At 39.1% G+C, this 14,142-nt stretch overlaps 2 protein-coding genes across 2 annotated transcripts in view; both read left to right on the forward strand.

Moving 5' to 3' along the window:
• Window positions 1-14,142, forward strand: part of LOC311038260 (GTPase IMAP family member 8-like) — a 487,341-nt gene that overhangs the window by 395,893 nt on the left and 77,306 nt on the right. The gene's annotated exons all lie outside the window — the stretch shown is intronic.
• The window catches only part of LOC311037736 (GTPase IMAP family member 8-like), a 50,093-nt gene continuing 41,479 nt past the window's right edge, over window positions 5,529-14,142 (forward strand). Inside the window, exon 1 of the mRNA XM_084047008.1 lies at window positions 5,529-5,596. The gene's annotated coding sequence lies outside the window, so the exon portion shown is untranslated. The remainder of the gene's footprint in view (window positions 5,597-14,142) is intronic.

Here is a 14,142-nt window from a genome sequence, read left to right on the forward strand (position 1 = left end):
GCAGCCATTTTGGAAAATGGCAGCCATATTGGGTTTTTTTGCGTGGCTAACGGGCTTTTCTGCAAAAGTAGGTCCTAGGCATTGTTCATGCCAAATTTGGCGCTTGTATCACAAAGTGAACTATTGTAACATAAAAATGGACTTAGTGGCCTGGACTATTACATCAAAACAATGAACAACCAACAAATAAACAACCAAACAAAACAACAACTATTTGCCATAAGCCTGAGAGAATAGGTGTCTTTTCAAGGCAGCCTTAAAGGACGACTTCACCCATTTTCAACCTACTGTATCTTCATATATTTGGTCCTCACTAATACTCATGATAAAATGGTTCCATTTCTTTCTACTCGGTCTGTGTCTCATAGGAGGACTGTGGACAGTCCAGACACCCGTCTACCAGTGACATCATTGTTAAGCAGGATTTTTTTTTCCCAACATTTTTTATTTACATTTTTATTAACGCCAGAACAATGGCTTCTATTATTGCATTGTAACTTTCCAGGAACAGAAATCCTGCAGTTTCTATTAGCTTGGATTCCCCATCGATGATGTCACTGGTAGACGGGATTCTGAACTGTCCACAGCCCTCCTCTGAGACCAGTGTTTCCGTTAGCCGGTATTTACCGGTCATTGACCGATAAAATGTTTAATTGGCCGTTAATTAAAAATATCACCGGCCACCGTGGCCGACTGGGAAAATGCTGTTAATTGGCTATTTTATCATTTAAGCCTATTATTAATATAATTATTTGATTAAAGTAGTCCAGCCATTAAAACCCATCATAATCATTTCGTCACCTTGCTAAACTAATGGCCTATGAAGTCATTTTTTGAGGAAAATTATATTTTTGCCTAAGTCAGCTCCTCATGACACTGGCCACCTCTGGTAAAATAGCCTATCTCCTATTTGAAAAGGATCATGCTGTTCCCTCCCCTTTTAGTATAATGGCCTAACTCCCTAGTGTGACTTAGGCCAAAATAGGCCTTTTTTTTGGCCTAAGTCACAGGTTTTGTGACTTAAGCCAAATGATTTAGGCCATTTTGTAATTTTTATTTTTTTAGGAAGATTTAATCCTATTTAAACCTATTTAAATCTCTTATGTTACATAACTGACAGACAGTGTTATTTCTATTTAAATAGTCATAATTTGTTATAAACATTTTGGGTGAAATGATTAAGAAATATCATATAGTTTTGTTTTGGATAATTTTTTTATTTTTCCTGAAAAACTTTTTAAAAAATGACTTAGGCCATTAGTTTAGCAAGGCGACGATTTAAAGTTTGTATCATGATCTGAGATCTGACAATGTCAGTGTGGTTTAATTCCTGACAGCCTGCTGTGTTTGTGCCACAGACAGTGCGGGTTTTGACAGTAAAACCTGTCAAAACCCAAACTATGGGTCATGGATATTATACAAGCAAGCACAGTGACTGTCTGTCTGCAATGGATAAAGTGTTAGTGGTGAAAGTTGGTGACACACATTGCAGGCAACTAAGGCAAGTAATCAACCTCCCTTGCGCCATCATTCATGTATAACATTAACAAAACTAATCAAAAGGTTTTGCATATTAAGGTTGAATAAGATGTAAAGGCCAAAACATATATTAATTTGTTTATACTGTGCAACATATGGTGTCGCGCAGCAGTTCACTCACGGCCAGTTGGCCACTTTATTCAGTTATTGTTTGGCAAGCAACATCTCTGCATGATGGAGTAGATATGATATCATTTAGTTAACTATAATAACAGGAACAGATTGCATAATGTGAAGTGGAAAGAAGCGCTGCGCTAATGTAACAAGGTGTAACGATCAGTTGGGTGCATGTATCTGCAAACATGCATGTGACGGTAATTATACTATGGCCGATAAATGTATTCTTTGGCCGGTAAAATATAATCCTGTCGGTCAAGGTGGCCGGCCCACAAAATGCCTAGCGGAAACCCTGTCTGACACACAGAATCAGAATCAGAATCAGGTTTATTGTCACATCACAGGTTTACAAGGTAAAAAAGTGGGTGAAATTCGTTTTTGTACAACACTCCCATCGCAACGTTAAATTCCGTAGAAAGAAGAGTGGGGAGAGAGAAAAAGAAGAGGGGTAGGGGGTTAAGTGGGAAGGAGATCAACAGAGAACAATAGAAGGCCAAAAACAAGTTATCTACATATTTACAAAGTACCAGACCGAGTAGGATTTTTTTTCACCATTTTATCATGAGCATTAGTGAGGACCAATTATATGAAAATGGGCGAAGTCGTCCTTTAAAAGAGTCCAGTGTTGGAGCTTTTTTTTTTTTACAAAAAACGTTTAGTTTAAACCACAAAATATAGTATGTCTACCTTTAACTCATTTAACAGACTCCTCTGTATTGCATCATTGTGCACGCCGCCTCTCATGCTCTGCCTGGGGGAGTGTTTGTACAACTCTCCAAAGTAAAGGGAATGAGTCACACTCCAACGGCTGTACATTCCTTTCCTTGCCACAAATGACTTGTCCCAAACTGTTTGTGTTCTTATTGTATGTGTTGTTGTCATGTGTTGTATGTGAGCTGCCAGCTAAAAGAGGTTAAAGAGTTTAAGTAATTATGCATAATGGGTTAGAGCAAATTAGAAAACAAATACTTAAATTAGTAAAGTGAAACATGCCACTATTGAAAAGTTGTGCAAGATAGATTTCAAAAGTTGCTTAAATTACTTGAAATAAATTCATATCTGAAATCAAATGGTTATTCAGAGAGAATGTTACTTCTTTAACCTAATGGTAAAGGAATTATATTTAAAACATACGTTAATGTACTTTTTTCAGGTTCCTGAGTGTTGGTAACAAGGTTTGCGCCAGGTATAGCAAACAACAAATAAAACATGTAATAAAAAAAAATACTGTTGATGCCTGATCTGAGCCAATCAAGCTTTTGATAGTTTAATACCTATTATTGATGAATATATAACAGAAAAGTGTTAAAAATATATTTAAAATAAAAAACACAATTGGTCATTTTTTTTCACGTTTGAATCCTGTGCCATCGAACGAAGTGTTGAACATTTGAACTATCTGGGTCAGCCCTACTGAGAATGTTAATGAGGTTATCTGTAAACTTTGTCTGGGTAAGATGCAAGCATCTGTAGGCAACACCTCTAATCTACACTCTCAGATGCAAACGCAACAGAAAAGTGAGGCTGCCAAATTGTGTCTTGCTGGAAAATCTCAGCCAAATCAATCACAGCACAGACATCCATTGTTAGTGCATTTGCGTGAGGCAGTAAATATAAGAGGGACCAGATACATTTGAAGAGATGGTGTCATTCAACACAGTTGAAAAGCAATCGTTCAGAGACATGTTAATCACACACGAAGGCCAGTACGAGGCACCATCAAGGAATATTTTTTCACAAACAGCCATCCCACAGGCCTATACATCTTCGGGGTCATGACATCTCAAAAGTTGATAATTTTTCCACCCCCACAGACCATACCCTGACAGTCTGTCACAGACCATACCCTGACAGTCTGTCACAGACCATACCCTGGCAGTTCGTCACAGACGGATGGACGGACGGACGGACGGACGGACGGACGGACGGACGAATGGACGGACACATAGTCTCGGCCACGCCTTCGGCCTGGTGGAGACAATACACTTCACATATTCAAAACAGGAAATTACAAAAACCTTTAAAAAACATATTTTTAAAACAAAGCAATACTGCCTCATCAAAGTTGGTATTGTGACTTTATATATTGTGTGATACTTGCAAGTGTCATTATATTATCACCACTTTAGCCCAATCCAGCTCAAGTGGAGTTAGGAGGTTTTGTCCATCATTGATAAGAACAGCTGACAATGGATAAAAAAAAAATATTAGTATTTAAGTCTGTAATATTTCCATTGAGATGGGGGGGGGGGGGTGCAATTGAGAGGAATTGCACACATAGAGAGAGAGAGAGAGTTTATTGTTTATTTTGCAACGAGCTGCGCACGTAGCGAAAACGAGAGAGAGAGAGAGAGAGGGAGAGAGAGGGAGGGAGGGAGGGAGGTTGGGACAGAGAGAGAGAGAGAGAGAGAGAGAGAGAGAGAGAGAGAGAGAGGGGAAGGGGGAGGGGGAGGGGGAGGGGGAGGGGGAGAGAAAGGGCAGGGTAGAGAGAGAGAGACATTCCGCTGTACACTGTAGGGGAAATTATGGCCTCCTCTGAATGTAGACATAATATGTAGACATAATAGTCATATCTTGCTAAAGCATGACCACACATGCTCCAGGTGCTATATCTGGTTTAGTGTGGGACTTGCAGTAAACCAGATTGCAGGTCGGATTTGTGTGATGTTTGGACAACATTTGTAGGAGTAATATACATTTTTTTGGGTGAAAAAAATCAGCCGCCTGGTGGCGCTATAACAGGCCCATGTGAAACATTTGGGGCAGAGGTTCTGAATTGGCATCCAGGGAGTGTGTGTGCACAGTTTGGCTGCACAAGCCAACAGATTAGACAGAAGGACACACACACACACACACACACACACACACACACACACACACACACACACACACACACACACACACACACACACACACACACACACACACACACACACACACACACGCATGGAATTGAAGGCCTGGCGGAAACAAAAAATAAAAGCTGAAACATGGAGTTAGGTTTCTGCCACACAGTGACAATATGTACTGTTGAGATATCTTGTTATATTTAACACCTTGTTTGAACAACAACACTCTCCTCTGGGGGAACCATTCTCCCTTGTGGTTAAGATGTGTGCATGTGATGTTGCTCTTCCTACCTGTTGACCTGACTGGTTGAGCAACATTATGTTGTGGCAGTTCCTCCGCACCTTTTTCATGACATAACAGCTGGAGTATCATTTAATCCATGCAGAGTTTGACATGCACGTGTTGTTGCCTCTCCCCACCAGTTGCCCACAATAAACAGGTGAACAGAGACCAAGCGCCCGTGGTGGAAAATGTACGCAAATCCTTTACTTAAGTAAAAGTATCAATACTGCAATGTAGAAATACACATATTCAAACTTTACTTGAGTAAAAGAACAAAATAATTGTTAACAAAATGCACTTTAAGTACCAAAAGTAGAAAGTAGTCATCGTGCAGAATGTCCCATTTCACAAGTTTTCAAATGTATGCATTTGAAAATGGCAGATGTACAAGCTCACTATTGTGAGCTTGTAGATCGGCTATTTTCAATTAGCCGAAGAATATATAGGGCTAAAGTGGTTAGGGTGTAGTAACTAAAGTTTAAAAATAATTGTAGTGGGGTAAAAATACAATATTATATAATATATATAATACTGAGATGTAGTAGAGTATAAGTATAAATAATTGAAAATGTGGAAATACTCCAGTGAAGTAAAAGTACCTCAAAATTGTACTTAAGTAGAGTACTTGAGTAAATGTACTTAGTTACTTTATACCACTGCCAAGCGCTGTGACGTGCTCCTTCAGAGCAGCAGTCAGAAAGAGGAGTGTTCTTCATTTACAGGAATCACTTCTCAGTCCTCCATGTTGACGACACTTAGAGTCTGGACTTTTGTTTCTTCAAAGACAAACTCTGTAGACAGTAATAAGGTAAGCACTAATCTTCCAATACTACATATTAGAAATAAAATAAAATCAAGTCAGCCTGTAGCCTAATATACTGTTACTGTAGACCACATACTTTAGGTCAGGGGTGTCAAACTCATTTTGGGGTCCGGGCCACATTGGTCAAATGGTGACTTGATGTGGGCCGTAACCAGTTGCGGACGTGCATGCGCGCTCACACGCATTCAGTTATACAGCATTGTTTTTCAATCTGTTGTCTCAGTCACTGCTACTAACTACGTATATCACTTTTTTTTTATATATTAAGAAGAATAGCTACTTTAATTATTGACATTAAAAACAAACCATAAATAAACCAATAAACCATTTTAAGTAGAATAATTCAATTTGAACTTAAACAATGGTTAAACAATACTTGGTAATGTGTGGGTGGTTAGGTAATTATTAGCATGTTTTAAGCCACGTTTTCACTACTGTAAATTATATTTATAGAACAACAGTGGTGTAAAGTAACTAATTACATTTACTCAAGTACTAGTAAAGATTTGAGTTTTACTAGAGTAATCTATCTCTCTCTCTTCTACTCCACTACATCTCAGAGGCAAATATTGCAAATATTGTTCTTTTACTCCACTACAATTATTTGAAAACTTTAGTTACTAGATACTGATACTACAAGCTCAACATTTTAATACCTTTACTTTTGATGGGCCTACTTTGAGTATATTTTGATGCCTTGTACTTGTAACAGAGTAGTTTTATAGTGTGGTATTGCTACTTTTACTATCTGATTACTTCTTCCACCACTGAAGAACAACAATTAAAGAACAGAGGATAAGCGAGCGGTTTTCCTGTTCTTTTTTTCTCTCTCTCAATCATCTCATAGCAGACAGCTGTGCTAAACCTGCGACCAGTGCCCAGAGGAAAGCATAATCCAAGTTTGAGCTCTCATCTCTGGCTCATTTGTTTCTTAAGCCATAAATGAGATAAATGTGAGGCAAAAAGGAGATTTCAGCTTATGGCTCCTGTTTCTCATCGTTTTCTCCTGAGAAATAAACTCAGTATGTCTCAGATGGAACCTCTGATGAGCCATACAGGATATCTCAAAAATGGCTTAAATGTTGCTCAATGTAGCAGCATTGTTGCATCTCAAATGTATGTTTCTCATTGTTTTCTCCTGAGAAATAGACTCAGTATGTCTCAGATGGAGCTCTGTTGAGCTATACAGGAGATATCAAAAATGGCTTAAATGTTGCTCAGTATAGCAGAATTGTTGCTTCTCAAATATAGTTCAGAGTGAGAGCTCAACATAATCTCATTTAGAGCTCTTTAATACTGAGATCGATCAAATCCCATAAGACTCAGATAGGCACCAGACCTTAATTATTCATAACATATCAAAAGTCTACCAAAGTCTGACCACTAGAAATGACTCAAAAGACTCCTTAATTTATTATTCATCATAGACAAATCATTTTGGTGATCCAATTAGCACATATCAATTATATAATAGTTAAGTCATTATAAGCATATTTATTCATATTTATGGGTGGCAGTGGCTCAGGGGTAGAGTGGCTCACTGTGGCTGGATGGTAACCACAAGGTTGCCAGTTCAAACCCGGTTTCACTGAACCTCTACAGTATATTGCTCCTGATGTGCTGGTTGGTGCATTGCATGGTTTCCGCCGCCATCGGTGTGTGAATGGGTGAATTGATGCACAATCTATGTAAAGTGCCTTTGATAAAGGCGCTATATAAATGCACCATTTACCATTTATGTTCAAATCTAAAAAAGTCCAATGTAATTGGACATTTCTCCTTTTTCCACAAGACAAAATGTCCAGTATCAGTAATTTAATTTCAGTTATTATTAACAATTTGTTAAAGCCTTCAGGATATCTCATTTGACACCAATAAGGAATTAATTCATTATTTCTGGGACTTACTATGAAATACAAATACAACAAGACCAGGAGACCTGGTTCTGCCAGACCCAGAATAAATTCCCTTTTATGCCCATGTATGGACGAAAGGGGGACAGACTTTTACGCCCATGTATGGACGAAAGGGGGACAGACCGTGTTATGCCCATGTAAGGACGAAAGGGACCGAGTTATGCCCATGTATGGACGAAAGGGGGACGGACAAAGCCTCATGTAGGCCGACCCCCTGGGTCTGGCAACAAAAACTGGGAAACCACGTGATAGATTATGAACGTTTGGGACAACGTTCATAATCCAAGAAATAGGTGACTAGTATCATAAACAATTAAAATGAATGCGATTCAACTTCCCTAGGCTCTACTAGGCCTAGGGAACCACCTTAAAGTTGGGGTGCCTGCAACCTTATACAGGGATTTTAATTCTGACCTCAATAGCTTCGACTACAGTACATACCTGGACAAGGAAAGTGGTGCTGTGAGGATATTATTTTTTGATTTTCGAAGCGCCTTTAACACCATACAGCCCCCCCCCCCTTCTGAAAGACAAACAGCATGCATGTTGGCCCACACCTTGGCCCTCATTTATCAACGCGGTGCAGCCCAAATAATGGGCGTACGGCGAGATCACCGCACCTTTCGGCATTTATCAATATATCCTGACGTGGGCTTTATCCTACGGTACGCTGAAATCTCACGTCTGGTCGAGACCAGTTGTTGACGTTGGCTGCACCCGTTTATTCCATCCTAGACCTGCGGAGCAAGCATTGTTTGACTGAGAGGCATCTGGACACATAATCCACTCATAAATGTATATCTACACTAATAAATAATCGCTGTGAAAATATATCATTTTATAAACTAATTTAAACAAACTTCTTTAACAGTCATTCGGTTAAGCTTGCAGATCTGTATGGCTGCATTGGCTATTTGAAAATAGCAGATCTACAAGCTCACAACAGGTCGCATCGCAACGCGTTGTGAGCTTGTAGATCTGCTATTTTCAGCGCAGCAGCGCTTCTACGAGAGAATTGGCTAGGGTCCAATGTCAAGTTAATACGTGCAATAAAGTGATATATCTCAATAACCATACATCTTTAGAATCCGCCTTTTGGATATGTTGTACAACTCGCTAAGGCGCACACGTGGATGTCTTGTTTGTCACGGTACGACACTCCTAAGTTGACCTTCTATACTTTTGGAAGGCTCATAGAGTCTTAAACCTTAAGACCATACCAAAGGACAAAGTAAAAAAAAAAAAGTGCCGTAACGGGACAAACAAGACATCCATGCGTGCGTCTCAGCCAGTTCTACAACATATCCAAAAAGTGGACCCTAAGTCCTTATCGTATTCGAGATATTGAGCAAGATAGCGAAGCCGGAACCATAGCCAATTAAAGGATAATTAAATCATGATTTGATATCAGGGTTTGATCATCTCGACTTTTGGCATTATTTTACGTGTAGATTTAGGAAAAAAATATATCGGGGAAATCACGGGCCTGGAACACCCTAAAACCAACCAGGAAGTGGCCTTTTGAGGCACTTCCTGTTTTCCGAGAAAAATAAAACGTAAATATTTGGAATCAGTGTCATCATATTTGTCTAAAACCAGAGTCTCGAAGAAAAATATAATTTCTAAAATTTTAGCAAGAGTTGACCTTTGCAGTCTTTTCGCTGAACTTTGAGCTTTATCAGTGTCAAAAAAAATCAGGGCTGGTGCCAAAATATCCGGCTTACTCTCAATATGGATGGAGAGAAGTTTTAGATTTTTAAAAAATATCTGGAGCGATTAGTTCCAGATTTTGTGCTAACTTTTGTGACAAAAGTCAACGTCCAATCTTTTTGGTGAGCTTTTGTATTTCCCTAGGTCCTAGAAAATCGAGACCTATTCCATTCAATTCAGCGTCCTTTTCTGAGTCAGAAAAAGTGTTTTTAAATTTAAAAATAAAATATTTTTAAAAAATGTGAGAAAAGATAAACTTTGAACTATTTCAAAAATCTATAACTTCCCTATTAAACAATACTAGACTATTGTGTAACCTACCATTCGACTCAAAATGATCTAAATAAGAGGGTGGAAGGGTCAAAATAAAATAATAATAATAATAATATGTTTGTGAAAAAAGCTTCCAAGTTTATGAAATTTTAAGGCTTGTTTAAACCACTTCGTAAGGGTCATACAAAATCGAGACCTAGCCTATTCGATTCAGCGTCCTCTTTTGAGTCTGAAAACATGTTTTTTAATTTAAAAAAAAAAATTTTGAAAAATGTGAGAAAAGCTTAACTTTGAACTATTTCAAAAATCTATAACTTCTTATTGCAGATCAGCTATTTTCTTTTTTTTCTTCGACCATTTTTTTAATATAGTTTGTTGATTACTTTTGATGCAGTATTTTTTTTTTTTTTTTGGTATTAAAAGGGTTACTTAAATTGTCACTTCACTGTCACTGCCACCTACAGATCCCCCCCAATCAGGTGGGGATCCCCTGGGGGTCCCGACCCACAGGTTGAGAACCTGACCAGACCTACAGTGCGACATTACGTCATTACGTCACGCAGCTGTTCAAGGCGGAGCTTATCAGTTTTGAACCGGCCGGTCGGGTTCAGCCAGAGAAACTAACCGTCGGCTAAGAGAACATTTATTTACAAACCAGTTGCTTCCGTGCTTCTACTCTACTAGATAACAGGTAAGATGAATTACTTTATGGAATTAAAGTGTGTTATCCAACTTGTTAGTATCGTAAACGTCGTGCATTTGTCGTGTATTAGCTATGGATCACACGACGCTCGTCCATCACGAGCGTCACGGCCGAACTTCAACCAGTTTTTTGCACTTTCTCCATTTACAACCTGTACATCTGCATAAACGTTCAGATTTTAAATATAAAGTGCTCAATCTATGGTCACGGATGTTACAAGTCTACTCGGGCACTCGGCAATACCCGTATCGTCTGTATTGTTCAATAAAAAGCATTTTAATTCGATCGATGGCCATTTTCTCCGTATTTCTGTACGCTTTCAACTACTTGACCCTATCGGTTGGGAGGAGTACTGCACTCTGTTACATTATAACTCTATGACAAAATGGCCACCGATCGGATTAAAATGCTTTTTTTTTTAACAATCCGGAATATACGGGTACTTACACCGACCCGAAGTGGATTGTAACATCCGTGGCCATGGGGTAAGCACTTTATATTTGAAATCTGAACGTTAATGTAGATGTAGGGCATTACATGGAGAACGTGCAAACACCAGGTTGAAGTTTCGTCATGACTGTCATAATACAGGGGGTTATACAGACTCACGCATGCCCAAACATCACTGATCTACAAGCTCACAGCAACGCATTGTGAGCTTTCAAATCAGTTTTTTTGGGGCGTGCAACACAGTCTTAGACATGGCATTAGCATATTAATTTCCATGTGGTGCATGATGTCATTGTTTATTTCAGGTATAAATCAGACCACATCAGTGAGAGCTAATGTTGGCCTCATTTGTTTTGACTGTAATTCATTATTATTATTATTATTATTATTATTACATCTATGAATTTTGTTTTGAACCTACAGTACAAAGTAAAATCATTTAATTTAGGGAAAGAGAGTACAAATGTACCAATGGAATGAATGGATCCTTAAGACCAGGGGTCTTCAACGTTTTCAGGCCATGGACCCCCTAGCTGAGAGAGAGATGAGGCAGGGACCCCCTCTATATTGTATAAAATTGTGTTTCATAAGTTCTCCTCACAAAAGGGATGCTAAGGTTCAATTGTTTAAGGTAAAATAAATAATCATATCACACAAAGATTTGGCGGACCCCCTGTAGTAATTCTGAGGACCCCCTTGGGGTCCCGGACCCCCTGTTGAAGACCCCTGCTTAAGACAGTTAAATTAACATATAATCATATCACACAAAGATTTGGTGGACCCCCTGTAGTAATTCTGACCCCTTGTAGTTATTCTGAGGACCCCCTAGGGGTCCCGGACCCCCTGTTGAAGACCCCTGCTTAAGACAGTTAAATTAACACTGAGTTTAGTCTGCACACTTTTTACTGTTTTTTTCTAATCTGTTTTAAAGCATTGCAAATACGGAGACTATATGGAGGTCATGTTTTAGTTTAACAGTCTATTGTTATGTGGAAAGCAACAGACAAACACTGTTAACATGCAAACCATATATGTCAAATTATCTTTAGGTGAAGTTCTCACAGCTACACAATGGATGCTGAGCATTGAGGTCGGTCGTTGTGGCTCCACAGATCAACTTCCTGGCTGGAATGGCAGTTTTCCAGTTATTACAACTTTGGTGTACCAGGAGGAGCACGCCTGTTACACACTGGAATTCATTCAAAGGTAACTTTCTGCTTGAAGTAGAACCATCATGTGTAACTCAAAAGATGTGCTCTCTTGTAGAACAGCTGTGAGTGCACCTTTTCCATATGTGTTTTGTGATTTCAGATGTTTCGTTGGGATCAACCCATTGGCGCAATTTGGTGGTGGCACCAAACAACAAAGCTGCTCAGCCAGAAAAGTGGGTTTGTCCTCCTGTCTCCTCCCTCCTGAAGCAATTGATGGACTTCGATTGGCTTTGAGTGTAAGTTATGTGCAAAACATTTGGACCATTCTCTTCCCCACTATATGAATGACATTGTCATGGTCATATTTTAGTAGAGTTTTATTACTTAATTAGTTTTTTTTAGATCTCTATCTCAGGCTCTGATTTTAGGAGTTGTTCAGAAGTAAAGAAGTGGTCAGAACACTGTCTTAAGTTACATTTTATTTATCTATTTGTAAGAACGTTTCGATTAGCTGACCTTCATTAGGTAGTTAAGCAAATAAATCTTAAGTAATTGAATATGGTGTGCAGGACCACTTATTTTCTTCTCTACGTTGGCTGTCATCTCCTGTGTAACTGCATGTCCTTTGTAAGTAGGTGTGCAAAAGGACTTTACCTATTAGGTGTTGTTCAGAAAAGGGAAAGTCAACTAATGTAAGAAGAAAGGATCACAGGGCAGTTTCTGGATTGCCCCTCACCTCCCCAGACCTGCCATCTTCTAACTGTCCACACACCTTTCCTCATCACCTGTCTCACATGACAACTGTCCCCAATTCTCAGCCCTGTAGATACCTGACCTTCTCTGCTTGTCTTCCCACCTACACCTCATAATCAGCTTTCAATACTTATATTGTTCTTTTTTGTGCCCTTCCAGATTGTCATGTCACTGATTTCCAACCATGAGTTCCTCACCCCGGTGGATGCCTGCTGGTTTAGACATCCTGCCTGAATGGACTTTTGACATCTCCTTAACGGACTTGTTTGCCGTGTGAGTTTTATGCCTCAAGAGTTTTGGTTCCATGCCCTTTTTCTCTTTTTTTGTTTTGGTTTATTTTCAGATATTTTTTTCTAATGTTAGATTTCATGTCTCTCCAGCCTTCTGCTCAATGGTCTGCACCACAGCTAGCAAGCCCTAAGGCCATCACACCAGTCCATACCCAGGGCTTCTGTCCACAGATTCCTGACACGGTACAATGTTCTTTTCAATACTATGTAAGGTCTTTACTTAACCCATTTAGACCTGGGAACGATTCTACAAATGTCTTCTAAATCCTGACAGTTTTCTGAAAAAACCCTGTTTCTATGTCAGTCATTCTCAAACATTTTTATGTCAAGGACCCCCAAGATTATATGTAATTGGCCGCCGACCACCATCTGAAAATATGTTGTTCCAGGGACCCCCCTGAAGCAAAGATGTCAGTTAAAAACGCTCTGAAAAAATATATCCAAAGATTTACATTTTACATTTACAAAGCACTACATTTTCACGTTTTTTCAAAAAGTGCCGGGCTATGAGATTGTAGATCTGCTATTTTTCAATAGCTAAAGTATAACATAATGCTTAAAACACCAAAAGGAGTCCCGTACAAAATGGGTTAAAGATAAAAATGTCGTAAGTGTTGGTTAGTTAATCTACAATTGGCTGTAGATTTTCAATTTGACAGACTACAAACTACCGCTAATGTTATTTTGCTATGTCTCCAGCTTTATGATCCGTTTTCAAGTGGGGCTAGCCCTTGGGCCACACCGGTCTTTCCCCAGGCCCTCTGCCCAGCTCTTGACACGGTAAAATGTTTTCAATACATTTAATGTCTACATTTAAGTTGTGACTTTGTAACATTTCAGATATACTGTAAGTGTTGGTTCACTAGTAGTAAGAGACCACACCTTCTGCTCAAATTTAACAGTATCGCAGGGCAAAGCTGTGGATGAGAAGGTTTGTTGGGGAGGAGGGGGGAATTCATTTGAGTCAACTGATCTCGGGTGTATTTATACTGTGGTGAATGTTATGTGATGAACACAACACTCCATTGAACACAACTTCATTTAGTAAATGTATTTGTACTGATCTTTGACAGACTACAAACTAATGTCATTTTTCTGTCTCTCAGCCTTATGACCCATTTAACTATGGTCTACAGCCATGCCCTCCGGCCTCTACACAGGCCTGTCGACCTGTTGAAGAGGTATGTTTTCTTTAGATTGAATTTATTTGTGACTTGTATTACATTCCACATTGCTTTTGATTGGTCTATCTAAAATCCACAATGCATTGCATAAAGGCATAGCT

This window comes from Gymnoscopelus microlampas (assembly GCF_963454915.1).
Source record: "Gymnoscopelus microlampas genome assembly, chromosome: 21".
In the NCBI taxonomy this organism is placed as follows: Eukaryota; Metazoa; Chordata; class Actinopteri; order Myctophiformes; family Myctophidae; genus Gymnoscopelus; species Gymnoscopelus microlampas.